This window comes from Lynx canadensis, chromosome F1 (assembly GCF_007474595.2).
Source record: "Lynx canadensis isolate LIC74 chromosome F1, mLynCan4.pri.v2, whole genome shotgun sequence".
Lineage (NCBI taxonomy): Eukaryota > Metazoa > Chordata > Mammalia > Carnivora > Felidae > Lynx > Lynx canadensis.
In genome coordinates, this window is record NC_044319.2 from 50,429,235 (window position 1) to 50,443,951 (window position 14,717).

The window sequence follows — 14,717 nt, forward strand, 5'->3', positions numbered from 1 at the left end:
TGATACTCCCTTGTTTTTCCTTTTCTTTTATTATCATAACCAAGAAATCTTCTGACTGTTTTGTATGGTAGTCAACTAATATCCATATTACAGTGAACAGAAAAACACAAAACCCTACAGGTATATTATAAGCATAGGATGTAAGCAGTACCACAAAGTAAAATTTCTCTATATGTAATTTTCAAATAAAAGAATTTAAAGTTTATTTTCTTTGAACATTGCTCATAATAAATGAATAAACATGAATAAACTTCAGTCTACATCAACCTCTGAAAATTGCTGTAAAAGTTGTAACAATATATATGAAAAATGACAGACTCTTAAAATATTTGTGTCTGAGCTAATTTAGGGAAGCATAGTTTTTGGATTTGCTATTTCAGGGTGGTCGATCGATCAGTGCAGTGAGAAGCTATATTTATTTATGTGAAATTAGATTTTAAAAATACAGCAAAATTGGGTTGCCTGGGTGGCTTAGTCAGTTGAGCCTCTGACTCTTGATTTTGGCTGAGGTCATGATCCCAGGGTACTGGGATAGAGCCCTATGTTGGGCTCTGTGCTAAGCATGAAGCCTACTTGAGAATCTCTCTTTCTTCCTCTGCGTCTTTCTCCTGCTCACGCACACCCTCTCTAAAATGAAATTTTAGCAAATACAGCAAAATAGAAAGCTAAGGAAAAATATAGGAAAATATCATCGAACAAAAATACATCTGTATAAGTATCTCTGTTATGTAATCTCTTATATGTCTCATATATAATGCTTGAATTTTGACTTGAAGCTTAAATCTTCATGAGGAGAAATAGATATAAATTTTTTCACTGAAAAAAAAGAGGGGGAAGGCAATACATTTTTAAAAGTTCAATTTCAGAGGTGCCTGGGTGGCTCAGTCAGTCAAGCATCTGACTCTTGTTTCTGGCTCAGGACATGATCTCATGGTTTCATGAGTCTGAGCCCTGTGTCAGGCTCTGTCTCAGCAGTGCAGAGCCTCTTGGGATTCTCTGTCTCCCTCTCTCTCTCTGCCACCCCCCCACCCTATTCCAGCTGTCTCTATCTCTCTCAGGATAAATAAGTAAACTTTAAAAAATGTTTAAAGTTCAATTTCAAAATAAATCATTGACATTTTTTTGAACTCAGTGGCTTTTAGGCTATTCAAAACATCTGCAAATATTACCATTGTCCCAAAAAGCAACACAGTACCAATTAGCAGTCCCTCCCCATATTTCCATACCAAGCTCTAGGATATTTGCCACTAGAAATTTGTAACCTGCTGTTTGTCCCAATAATTTGCCTATTTTTGACATTTCATATACATGGAATCATACCATATGTGGTCTTTTGTGATTGGCTTCTTTTGCTTAGAGTGCTTTCAGGTTCATCCATATTGTACCACATGTCAGTAGTATGGTATATCACATTTTAGTTATCCATTAATTACTTGGTAGACATTTGGGTTGTTTCCACTTTTTGGCTACTATGAATAATGCTGCTATGAATATTCATGTACATTTTTTGAAGTGTGCACATATTTTTAATTTTCTTCGGTATACCTAAGAGTGAAGTTGACAAGTCATAAGATATCTTTACATTTATCATTTTGAGGGGATGCCAAAGTGTTTTCTAAACTGGCTGCACCATTTTATATTTCCACCAGCCATGAGTGACCGTTCTAATCATTCCACAACTTTACCACCACTTGTTATTGTCTGTCTTTTTGACTATAGTCAACCTAGTGGATGTGAAGTAGTACACTTTTGTGGGTTTTTTAAATGTTTATTTATTTTTGAGAAAGGGAGAGAGAGCATGAGTGTGAGTGGGGGAGGGGCAGGGAGCAAGGGAGACAAAGAATCTGAAGCAGGCTCCAGGTTTTGAACTGTCAGCACAGACCTTGACACAGGCCTCAAATCTATGAACTGTGAGAACATGACCTGAGCCAAAGTTGGACACTTAACCAACTGAGCCACCCAGGCGCACCAAATTTTTGTTTTTTTTAATTTGCATTTCCCCAATGACTAATGACACTGGTTATCTTTTCACGTGTTTGTTGTCCACTGTGTAACTTCTTTGACGAATTTTCTATTTAAATTATTCGCTATTTTTAAATTCTTTAATTTTTATTATTGAGTTTAAGCATAAGTTACATATTTGAATGTCAGTCTCTTTTCAGCTATATGATATACAAATATACCATTCCATTCTCTGAGATGTATTTTTTTAATTGTTTTCATCGACATTTTCTCTCTCTTTCATCAGTCCAGCTAAAAGTTTGTCAATTTTGTTGATCTTTTGAAAGAAATTTTAGTTTTCTTATTCTTCTTTACTATTTTCCTTTCCTTATTTGACTTGTCCACTGTAATCATTATTATTTCCTTCCTCTGTTTGCTTTGTGTTTATCATGATTTTCTTTTTCTAATCTCGTAGAGAGAACAGTTTAGTGATTTGAATATTTTCATCTTTTTTAGTATAGGCTTTCACAGTTATAAATTTCTCTCTAAGCACTGCTATGAGTTTTGTTATTTTATGCATCCTGTAAGCTTCTTATTCTCTCCATGCATAGAATATTTTTTTATATATCTGTCTGCATATGTCCAGGGAACATTTCCTAATAGAGAATCATGGCTAGGGAAAACAACTATTATTTAATTGTAATGAACTTTATGCTTTATGTGGGTGGGTTAAGTGCAATTTGCAAACTACTCAAATAGATGGTTCTACACTCCAACCAAATCAGAAATGCAAGAAGATGAGGCAGGTTAAGAACCAAATTGATGAGTTTGGTTATTAAGATGTTCTGTTAAGCAAGTACAACTAGAACAGGATATATACATCTAAGCTCAGAGGAGATCTGAATAACCGGGATGGCGATTATCAGCGCATGTAAATTGTGGAAGTGGAATATAATACCGTGGAAAATGGGTAGACAGAACCTGAAGATATATTTACGGGGTAAGTGGAGAAATGGAGCCTGGAAATGAGCAGATGGTGGGGTAAAATATACCTTGAGAGCCTCATTAATTTCTAGCAAAAATAAATAAAATTTAAACATACATATATGCCATAGAAGTGCAAGAGTTATAAGAAAAACATGAAAATATGAAACAATTCAAATTGGATGTGTACAAATAAATAAGCAAAATAAAATAAAGGTGTTTGGAACTACATTTAATGGAAAATAAATGGAACTAAATTAAATAAACCAAGGAAATAAATTCTTATTTTCTAAAACTTTTAAGCTAAATAAACCAAATATCACCAGAGGCTTTCTTAACTTTATATTTTAAATTGAGCATAATTCCTATATTGACTATTACTCATCACACACACACACACACACACACACACGCACACACACACATGAAATGTAGACTTCTTGCTAGATAAAAGATTTTACTGAGTTTGGATTTTTCCCATTATTATTTTCCTTTTACTAAGAACGTGGGATTTATTTGTTTTGCTTTTTTTTTCAATTTTAATACAGTAATATAAAATGACATTAGGAGACAACAACCAACAATGTACTATCATCTGTTAGGATACAGTGGGAAAAAAAAGAGGTTAAATATTTGTGGGGTATGTTTTGAAACATTTTTGAAAGAAGTAGGTAAGTAATACTTGCAACTCACTTTCATCTGAGATTTTTTTTTTCTGTCCTGCCTTTATGGAATTTTTCTCAGCTTTTTTCTTGACTTCATCCCACCCTTAAAATTGGTCTGTTACACTAAAATGTGGAAAAATAAACAAGAACAAATAAAATGAGACCTACAAAATGAACCTCAACTAGTAAGATGACTTATTGACCCTTTCTGTTTAATGACATGTAGGTTGAAATTTTTCTTTGTAATACATAGTATAATTCTTCCTTGAGATAAAAGATACTCAGATTAATCTCATCAAGTTTACACTGACACCACTGTTGATCTCATGAAGCCACGTGACATTAAAATCCTCTTTCTTACTTGAATAAATTGAGAAGTGGTAATCTGGCTTTCCTGAGGTAGTCCCCTTTTGCTGCTGTTCTAAAATTGTTGAGATTACAATGATATATGCACTTCATAGAAGGGCAACAATTCTAGCAATTATTAAAAAGTATTCACATACAATAATTCTTACAAAATAACTCAACTACACTATTTTGTGCTGTCAAAGCTTATTTACAGAGCAGTCTTGGGCACATAGAAATACATTTAAGGTGTGTTGGTAAAAGTTTAACCACCAGCTCTCAAGGTGGGGGGTGGATAAAAAAACTAATAGCATTTGCCTATTTTTGTTATATGCACAATTGGCTCTTCTGAGCTAGTACATGCAGGCAGCAGCAAACCACTAAACAAGATTAAGACATTTTTGTGAAATTACCTCTTCTTCATTAGTAATGGAAGGTGGGATATGATAAAATCCCTTCTCTAATGTCACAGAGAAGAATAAGTTCAAGTCTACATCACTCTTATCTAAGAATTATGTCATGCACTTCCTGTATATGCTCAACAACAGGGTTTAGCAAATTAGCTCATGGCCATAACTGGCCCTCCACCTCTTTTATATCAGCTCCTAAGGAAAGACTGTGTCATACATTTCAAATTATTGAAAAAAAAATAAAAGTATAATAGCAGGGGCATCTGGGTGGCTCAGTCGGTTAAGCGTTCAACTCTTGATTTCGGCTCAGGTCAGGATCTTGTGGTTGGTTAGTGAGTTGGAGCCCCGTATCTGGCTTTGCACTGATGGCAGAGGGCTTGGTTGGGATTCTCTCCCTCCCTCTCTCTCTACCCCTTCTATGCTGTCTGTGGTCTTTCTCTCAAAATAAATAAATAAACTTAAAAAAAGGTACAATAGCATTTTTTGATGGATGAAAATTGTATGGAATTAACATTTTAATGTCTATATATAAAGAAGCACACTCATGTGGTTACATATTGTCTATGGTTACTTTCGTACTATGATGGCAGAGCTAGAGAGTTCCCACATAGTTATATAGTCCTGAAATGCTACAATATTTGTTACCTGGTTCCTCACACAATAAAAATTTGCCAACCTCTCCTCTAATATAACATATACTCTATCTTTAAAAGTGTTATTGAGTGTTTTGAAAGTATTTTAATTCATATATCATTGAAATATTTTATATTATAAATACATGTTTTGCTAAATACAGGGTATTATAACAATCTTCACCATATGGAGAACTTATACAACTAGATTAAATCTTGAATCCTGAGTATTCATGGAGTAATATTGAATATTTTACTAATAATTTCTCTACATATACATCTACATTACATATTACAATGTATAATATAGAATATATATGGATATATGAATATAAGAGCATGTATTTGTTTATGTTACTCAGTGGCTTATATATACATACATCTATATGAAAATATATACTAGAGACATAATATATATACACATAATATATAAGATTATTAACTATATACATTATGTATATACATATGTATATAAAATTTGACTAATATAACACCTATAGGAGTAGTCTAAAACCCTATAGATCAAAATGATTTCAACTCAAATGCTATTTCAAATTGGTATCTAAATACAGAATTAGATTATTTCATAAAGTTGGCCAACTTTCCTATTTTCTCCTTCCTCTACTCGGATCTCCAATTCTAGTACAATTCAGAATGATACTTTGATCATGAACTAAAGAGAACAATAACAACAACAAAAATGAACATTTGGGGAAAATGAATTTGAAAGATTTAACAGTATCTTTGGATAAGAGAGGATAAAATAAGTCTGAAATGTTGAAATGAAATAGATGTTAATTTGTTTGGGAAGATTTGCCCTGCCCACTGGAACTCTCTGGTAATATGAGATTCAGGCAGGGTTTACAGGAAATCTGATTGTTTGGCTATCAGCTGGAGTTCCTAGAGACAGCTCTCCAATTCACAGACAGCAAGTACTCAATAAATATTTGATATATACTCTGTGACATGTTTTCTAATACTTTAGTTCAACTTCTAGAATCATAGGGCAGTGAGTTGTCATTTTATGTGAAATATTTCCTACTCTATATACAGTGGATCTCCTGTTACAATAAGCATACCATGTTCTGTTTGTTTTGTTTTGCCAATAAACAGGTGAATGCCTTCCTCCATTCTATCAAATGGACCTGAGACAATGTATTAGTTAGTTAGGACTGCTATAACAAAATTCCCAAACTAGGGTGACTTATAAACAGTTCACAGTTCTGAGGTTAGAAGTCCCAGTGAAGGTGCCAACCTATCCCTCTTCAGGGCTGTAAAATGCTGACTCTCCTCTATGTGCTCACATGGTAGAAGGTGCAAGGGATCTCTTTGGGGTTTTGTTTATAAGAATACTAATCCCACTCACAAAGGCTCCATCCCCATGACCTAAGCACCTCCCAAAGGCCCCACCTTCTAATATCACCTTCTGTGGGGGTTAAGATTCCTACATGAGAATTTTGAGGGGACACAGATAATCAGATGATAGTTGACAGGGCTGGTCTCTACCTATCAGTAAGACTTTGAGATGTGAGGTGAGGGGGTAGCTAACCATCTCTTGTGCAGGGATTCTGTCCATGGTGGATGACAGTGTTGCTGGCATGTGCCCAATCTGGGGCAGAGCATTCAAGTACCACTCAAATCCAATTTTCACTTGACCCCTAGATCCAGTGCATTTCTCTTTCCAAGGTTTTGTTATCCAACTTTTTTTTTTCTAAGTGAAACATGACCCTTTCTGCCCCATATGTGTCACCAAGTATTTACAATTCTATAGTACATGCAAGAAAAATAGAAATTATAATTTTCCAGGTGAAAATTAGAATGGCATTTATATCTGACATACAGGAATAATGTGTAAAAATCCTTTAAATCCTATTTGTTTTTCCCTTTAGTTTCTTTTAAGCCCCTTTCAGCCTATTTTATTACTTCCCTTTCTCTTTTGCAGAATATCCATTTTCTTCTTTTAACCCTTCCTCTTTATTGACCCTCATTTCTTCAGTATAACCCCTTTTTACCGAAATCTTTTTTTTTAATGCAGACTTATTTGGTGCTCTTAGAAAATCAATTTACAACTCTTACTTATCTTCTGCAAAATAGTGTCTCTCCACATTGGATCAACTTCTTTTTTTCATGCATTAGAGGATTACATATCACAGGTTTTTTTCTCTTTATTTTTTCATGTTTTCAAGTATATGAGATATCAGATTATTCTTTCAATAATTTTCTCTTATAGCATCAACTAATTCGAGTTGGTTTCCTTCACTTATTATAAGAGGGAACTTTTTAGTCAATATAAAATCTAATAAAAACCTCCATCCATTTTGATTATGTCCTAAAAGCAATGAAAATGAAGTATAAAGATGTGATTTGCCTGTGGTAATAAATATCTTCTACTTTCCTGTAAAGCTTATTTGAGACAGAGAAGTACCTTCAAAGTCTAGTTCTATTAATATGTTTGCTTTTTTTGTTTGTTTTGATAGTTAATTTTGTCAAAGCCCATGTATTATTAGAGTATGTTGATAATCTTCCAATGCACCATTATTGCACAATGTTGAGAAAGGCAATTTTGGAGAATATTGGCCCCAGGGATGGGGCAGTGAAAACGCATAAGTTGTTGCCAAGTCTTAATGGTGCATTACATAAACTAATAAAGAAACTAATAAATACATAACATTAAAAGCAACAATATAAAGTAAATATAGCTATTAAACATTGGGGAAAAAACCACATTTTACTTGGCACATGAACGAAATGGAAATCTGTGAAGATAAATTGCAACTTCCTAATTTATGAACAGCAGAATTATAGAAATGAAAATAATTTTAAGTCATTACAGGACATTTTTATAAGTAGTCTTCATGCATTCAATTAAAGCAACCAGGGATTACAATCTTTATCTTGAATTAAAATATACAATCTTGGCAAACAAAAAAGATTTATTTTGTTGTTTCTTTAATAATGAAGAGAGACAAACTTTGAGTAGATAAAATATTCACATATGACGTTACAGTATTTACTCCTTGACAGCATAGATTAAATATGCTTAGAAAAGGCATTTATACTTAAGCGTTTTTTAGACTACTATCAGCTTGGGCAAGAATAATTATAGGATTTTAGGTACTATGCCCTGACAAAAAAAAGCAAAGGCTGGGTTGGAAGTGTATTTCATCCAGATCATTTTTTTCTTGTTATTTTTTTTTTAATTTTTTACTTAAATTTGTATTTGTTTTGGGGAGAGATTGTGTGCAAGCAGGGTATGGGCAGAGAGAGGGGAGTCAGAGGATCGGAAGTGGGTTCCGTGCTGACAGCAGAGAGCTAGATGTGAGGCTCAAAATTATTAGCTGCGAGATCATGACCTGAGTCAAAGTCGGAAGCTCAGCAGCCTGAGCTACCCATGCGCCCCTAGATCATTTTAATTTTAATGACCCTTATTTCGTTCTTGAAAAGTCACACTATACGGTGAGTTGAGAAAACCATCTCTCTTGTTTGGGAGATATGGATTTGAAAGCTCAAGACTCCTTCCACTTACCTTCAGCCATGTTTGTGTCTGTTTGAGCTCAAATTCCAAACTTGCGCTGCTCTACCCTCATTTCCCACTCCCTGGCTGATAACCTGATTCAGAGTTTCCTTTTAGTGGCGCTATATACACAGCAGCTTAAAAGCTTATCCTTAAAAGCCTATGTAATCTATAAATTAAGATTTAATTACTTTAAAATAGACTTAAAAAATTCTGTTTTAAAATGTAATCAACTAATTCTTTTCGCTATATTGTTTTGCATAGTATTTATCTTAAAATCTATTTCATAACCATTTGCATTTTTTCCTGATTATTTTGTTATCATATGCAACAATCAATTCGACCAGTTTTTGTAAATTTGTTTTCAAGTGTTGTCTTGGGGGTTTCAACTATGTAATTTTAAACTAATCTTTGGTAATCGTGGTATGTAATTTAAATAATTAGTATCAAAGAATCAATGAATTCTGTAATATTTAACTAATGAATCCGTAATGTAAATCCTTAAGTTGGTCAACTGCTTATAGTTGATTTCGGACTACAGAATTGTGACAATTGAAACACCATCCATATCACTACAAAAATTAAAATATGTCGAATTAAGTTGCACACTACTTCCTGAGATGACAATCCATAGCTTAGTATGTCAAGAGAAATGCCCCAGGTCCTTGCCATCTTTTCACTGACCTTTGGAAAAATAAACCACAGTGATGTAAGAACGCATTTTATCTAAGTTTATTATTTTAATTACATTATTCACAGTATACCAATGAACTGGTTGAAGCAACACCCTGCACCAAGTTAACAATGCTTAAAATAGGGGAAAAATCAGAATTAAAAGTCTTTATTATTTTCTTAGGGCAATTTTCACTTTGAATTACATGTTTTATCCTATCACCATTCCCTCTTTATGCTCAAGAGAAGAAAAGCAAACTTAAATGACAAAGCATTTCTACTTACTAGCAGCAGGTATGATATTCAGGTGACATGTACATAAAGCATTCTGCTGCTTTATATGTTTCCCTTGTAGCTTTTATGTTATCTTAGTGGCAAAACCTCTAGCTGAAATCTTCTGTAATGACTTTGACCAGCAGATGTCAAACTATTTGGCCTCAGGATCCCCTAATCTTAAAAATTATGGAGAAATTCAAAGAGTTTTGTGTATGAAAGATATAAATCCAATATGTACATATATGTATACACATAAAAATATTTATATAATAAAAATTAAAAAAGAAATTTTAAAATATGTATTTATTAATATAATTAGAACAATAAGATCACTGCATCTTAATATACATAAATTTAAATTTGAGTGATTTCTGCACATTTGCTTAATATTTGGCCTAAGTGAAGATAGCTGAATTCTCAGGGCTATATCTCTATACAATTGGTTGCAAATTGTAATTTTGTAATCTCACACATATTTATTGGAGAAGCGAGTATTATAATAGGCTTTTTAGGTAACTGTGGATATTACTTTTTATACTGCACCCAAAATTCAGCAAGTAGTAGATTTTAAACACTTAGATGTAATGTGGAATCTAAAACCATGTGATTAACATTTTGACACCTCTTACATCAAATTATTTTGTCTATCTTGGGGCGCCTGGGTGGTTCAGTTGGTTAAGTGTCTGACTTAGACTCAGATCATGATCTCGCGGTTCATGGGTTCTAGACCCATGATGGGCTGGCTCTGTGCTGACAGCTCAAACCTGGAGCCTGCTTCGGGTCCTGTGTGTCTCCCTCTCAGTCTGCCCCTCCCCTGCTTGCACTCTGTCCCTGTCTCTGTCTCTGTCTCTCTCTCAAAAATAAGTAAACATTTAAAAAATAAGTTATGTTGTCTATCTTGAACTTTGAAAAGGATATTTAACCATGCATATAAATCAATTGCCTGTCGTTTGGCAAATATTGATGCACTAAGTTTTGAAGATCTTCCAAATGTTGACAACATCTCATTATAAAATAACAAAAAAAAAATCATTCCTTAATACCATCAATAGATTCTTGAGAAAAATCTTTATGTATTGGGAAGCTGTCACTCTCATACTTGCAGTTATAAGTTTTCCAAATTTCTAACTTTCACCTGAAAACTACACTTTTACCATTGATATTAAATATGTCAGTGGTTTGTCTAGAAGTGATAGGTTTTCTTTCTTTCAGTTTTGATAACAGATCTGCCAAATATCTAAACATGAATAAACCAGTTGGTCTGTCAATTATTCTTTCAAGTAAAAGTGGTTTGCCATGAAAAAGTGCTCACCTCAGCTTACAACCAAAACAATTGCACAGGTGTTTTGCCTCAAGGCAACCATTATAGTTCCTTGTGTAACACAAGTGCTTTATTCATATTCCCACTTTGTTCTGACATATGGATTTGTACTGAAAATTGAGAGCAGTAAACTTTTGTATACTGCTTCACCAAGAATATTGTTAAGTGAAACTTCCTTTCTTTTTGCTCTACAAGTATGTGGCAGAAAATAATATATGCCTCCTAGTACCACAGTTTGGTTCTACTGCCTTGCTTTGAGCTAAGTCTCCAGCAATAGTTTATCCACCATTGCTTTTGGCATCAATGCAAATGTCAACACAATGCAAAGGAAAAATAATGCCTTAGTATTTCTATGAACTAGTTTTCACCTTAGATACCGCCCATAGGATCATGCCTCCACTTCCCCACTGCCACTCATCCACACCCAGAGCTATGTGAACAACTCCAAGAATGCTGCCTTAAATCAGTTTCAACTCCTCATAAGGACCTAATACTAGACCTGGAAGACAAACAGTGGGACTACAATGGAGATTATTTATCCTCTTCCTTTAGTTCTCTTTCCTTACTAACACAACCCCTGGTTAAAGATGAACTAACGCTACACCGCACCTTTTGGGTTTCCGTGACCAAGGATGGATAATTCTAGTAAAATATATGTTAAGTGGAAGGAATACAGGAGACTTCTGACTTGGATCCTTAAAGGAATAGAAATACATGTCACCTGCCTTCTCTTCTTCCCCCTGGCTAAAATGAAAATGCAATGGCTTGGAACTAAAAATCATAACATGAAGAAAACTGTTAAGGATATTAAAGCCCAATCCTTTTGAAGCTACCAAGTCCTGGATTGTTTATGTTTGTACTGTTTTAGAGAGAGAAATAAAATTGCACTTTTTTCTCAGCCAATATTATCTGGCTTATGCTACTGCAGCCAAACTTGCTGTCCTAATAATAAAAGGACCTTACTGAATAGCCTCCAAGTCCTTTAATATTGTAGAATCTGTGATTTAATTAAACATGGCATTTATATGATTAATACAAGGGACTTTTGCTGAGAACAATTTTATATGAAACTGTAGGGAAAAGTCAGGATATTAATTTCTTTACATTTCTATGTTACAAAAGACTTTTTTAAAAATTATTTTTGTATGTGTGTTTCAGCCACTCTGTGATGACTCACAGGCACATGCTAAGTAATAATGAAGCAGTATATTTAAAGAGTTTAATATTTAGATATCTTCAATGTGTGACTGGGAAATATAAAAGACACAATTAACAATTATAAGTACTCAGCACATGGGAGGTGCTTAAATAATTTTTAACTTCCCAAAACAGAAAACACAATTTCTTATGTGTAACTGTTTCTAATATATTAACAAGTGAGTTTCATAGTTAAAATTTGTCATGAAGATAATAATATAAACTATAAGAAACACATAAGCTATAAGAAACATATTGTTACTTGTATAGAATGGCAGACAGTAAATTGGATTCTGATTCAGGAAATCCAGGGATGTAAGATTTCAAGGAAAGAAGAAAATAGAATGCTCCCCACTTTCGTGGCACAGGGCCACTTCTACACGAATTTCACAGCAGACAAATTTTTAGTTTCTCTCATGCCACTTCCTTTTACTTAATTCTTGGTGTAGTTTATAATTCATTTCTCATGGCTCTAAAATGTCCTTATCTTTTCACTATAACATTCCTACTTTGACCTTGAGCTCAAAAATCATTTTGTGATCCTTTGGGGCTCCTGGGTGGCTCAGTCGGTTAAGCGTCCAACTTCAGCTCAGGTCATGATCTCATGGTTCATGAGTTCGAGCCCCACATCTTGCTCTGTGCTGACAGCTCGGAGCCTGGAGCCTGCTTCAGATTCTGTGTCTCCCTCTCTTTTTCTGTCCCCTCCCCAGCTCATGTTCTGTCTCTGTCTCTCGAAAACTAAATAAACATTAAAAAAAATTTTAGAAATCATTTTGTGATCTTTTAATTCGTTAGATTTAGATCAAAGTTAGCTGAAAATAATTATTTTAAAACTAACTTATATTTAGGTATAAAAATTATTTGTGCTTTTCAAATTTTATTTGCTAGCCATAGCAGGACCCAATCTTATCTATTTTAGGTAGAGTTAAAAAATATTAAAATGGAATCTGTGAGATTATAGTGCTGTGCTTGCTCCTTTTTGTCTCTCTCATGTATAAAAGATGATGTGAAGCAATCAAAGATCTTGTCACCTTGACATTTTATTGACAGTATGCTCTCTACCAGCCACAACCTTTAGAATGAGGTCCAAATTCAAACCAAAGAAGCAGTGTTTTTATATAGCTGCTTTTGAAAACATTAATAAAATCAAGGGACTTTGCTCCTCTTGGAAATTCTGTGCACTTAAGTGTATGTGTCCATGAGTATATGTGTGAGAATAGTGCAAAATGACAGATCATCAGCTCATTACACGTTTTAAGTAAAAGTCTTATAGTGGTGTATTATTCTGTCTTTAAATCAGTCTGTTCTCTCAAGTGAGGAAAATGAAGCCAAGAAACAAAGGGCAAGGCTTGAGTATAACATATTCCAAATGAAAAAGATTTCTTTTTCTCTTTTTTTTTATATTGTTCATTATGAAAATGTCAATTCAGTACCTCCTACTCTATTTTCTTGGCATTACAACACTCTTCTAAGAAAGATAAAGAATGTCATTCCCAGGGGTTCCTGAATCGTCCAGTCAGTTAACTGTCTGTCTGGCTCTTGTTTCGGCTCAGGTCATGATCTCATGGTAGTGAGTTCGAGTCCCCCTCGTGGGACTCTTTGCTGAGCCTGGAGCCTACTTAAGATTCTCTCCCTCCCTCTCTTTCTTCCCTGGCCATGCTAGGCACACAAGCATGCACATGCTCTCTCTCAAAATGAATAAATCTTAAAAAAAAATAGAATGTCATTCCCAACACAACCCCCCCCCCCCAGTAACTCACTGGAGTTCCTAACTAAAATATCACGTTTTTGAACAGTAACAGTGTAGACAGGTATATTGAAAGAGAACTCTTTTAACACTTATGCTAACTTGCTTGAAAGAAAAAGAGTCTTCTCAGGAAAATCTTGGAAATAAAGTCATAAGATCTATAATATCCAAGATTAAGAAGCCCCTTTAACAGCACTATTTCAAGTAGTACTACTTTGTTAAACAATCAGAATCAGTTCCTTACTTGACACCAACCGTTAAGTTTATGCAACAGAGAGTGGTTAAACAGCTATGCTATCAGTCATCATTTTCTCTTCACTAAAGAGTTGATGATGATTCTTCTTATGTTTCACTAAATAACTTGCATCTTGTGAGATGTTAATGCTTGTTTCTTGAAATAAATACATAGACACACACTTTAAAAGAAGCTATGACTAAGCAAATTTGGAGACTATAGTTACTAGAAACCCTACTTGGAAATCTACAGTGTATATATGCATGCCAAACTCTAAAACATCCTACAATTAAAATACATTTGTTCAAACACGGACTTTTCAGAACAGTTTTTTTTTTTCCTGAAACTATTAACATCTTAAAGTATACAGTTGGAAAACACTGTACTATCATTTTTAATCCAAATATTACAGATTCTAGAATTGCCATCAGTTGTGATCCAGTCACCTCAATCACCATAAAATATTTGATTAATTACCTTGAGCTTAAAATGATTTTAGATCTTTATTTTCTCAACTTCTCAGATGTTTTCTGAGTACTACGTACCAATTCTTGGCAAGTAGTCATTTTAAATACTTTCTCAGAAAGATTTAGAGATTATACTACATCACTATACGTATAACTTGAAATGGTCCTACAAATTAAATGCTAATTCATTTACCAAAACACTGTTTTAAAAGAAAGAGTTCTGAGATTTTTATCCCAATATTTTGCATGAGGTAGAGATTTGCATTAAATGCACCCTTTGCTGTGATGATTAATTATTACGTGGAGTCACA

General features: G+C 34.0%; 1 protein-coding gene across 1 annotated transcript in view; it reads left to right on the forward strand.

Annotated features, from left to right (window-relative positions):
- Window positions 1-14,717, forward strand: part of BRINP3 (BMP/retinoic acid inducible neural specific 3) — a 409,556-nt gene that overhangs the window by 338,213 nt on the left and 56,626 nt on the right. The window lies entirely within an intron of this gene.